The following is a 549-nucleotide window of genomic DNA, read 5'->3' as shown; positions in this document are numbered from 1 at the left end:
AAAACATGGCCGAGTAAGAAAACCAAGCAAACCAGCAACGGACGTTGCGAGGTTATTTCAAGCCCGTGGTGAACGAGAATTATTCGGGCATCCAACGTCAACAAGTCAATGCCAACAACTTCGAGCTCAAGCCAGCCCTCGTCAACATGGTCTAGTAGAACCAATGTGGAGGCTTGCCGCACGAGGATCCCAATATCCATTTGGCCACTTTTCTGGAGATTTGTGACACAGTGAAGATTAATGGAGTGAGTGCCGAGATCATCCGTTTGAAACTCTTCCCATTCTCCTTGCGAGACCGGGCTCGATCATGGCTTCAATCTTTACCATCAGGGAGTGTAGCCGCATGGGAGGACATGGCCCAAAAGTTCCTCATCAAATTCTTTCCGCCTTCCAAGACGTCTCAACTGAGGGCCGAGATTACTCAATTTCGGCAGTTTGAGTATGAATAATTATATGAGGCATGGGAACAGTTTAAAGAGATGCTCCGCAAGTGTCCTCAACACGGTATTGAGGATTGGTTCCAAGTTCAACTTTTCTACAATGGGCTTA

General features: G+C 47.2%; 1 non-coding gene across 1 annotated transcript; it reads right to left on the bottom strand.

The window, feature by feature from the left end:
• Nucleotides 1-401: 401 nt before the first annotated feature.
• On the bottom strand, nt 402-508 carry LOC112093491. The gene has a single exon (XR_002903083.1). It is a non-coding gene; the product is annotated as a small nucleolar RNA R71 (small nucleolar RNA).
• Nucleotides 509-549: the final 41 nt, after the last annotated feature.

The sequence above is a fragment of the Morus notabilis genome, unplaced genomic scaffold (genome assembly GCF_000414095.1).
Source record: "Morus notabilis unplaced genomic scaffold, ASM41409v2 Scaffold2111, whole genome shotgun sequence".
Classification (NCBI taxonomy): Eukaryota; Viridiplantae; Streptophyta; class Magnoliopsida; order Rosales; family Moraceae; genus Morus; species Morus notabilis.
Note: the sequence above shows the minus strand (reverse complement) of the source record. Positions and strands in the feature narration are given on the sequence as shown.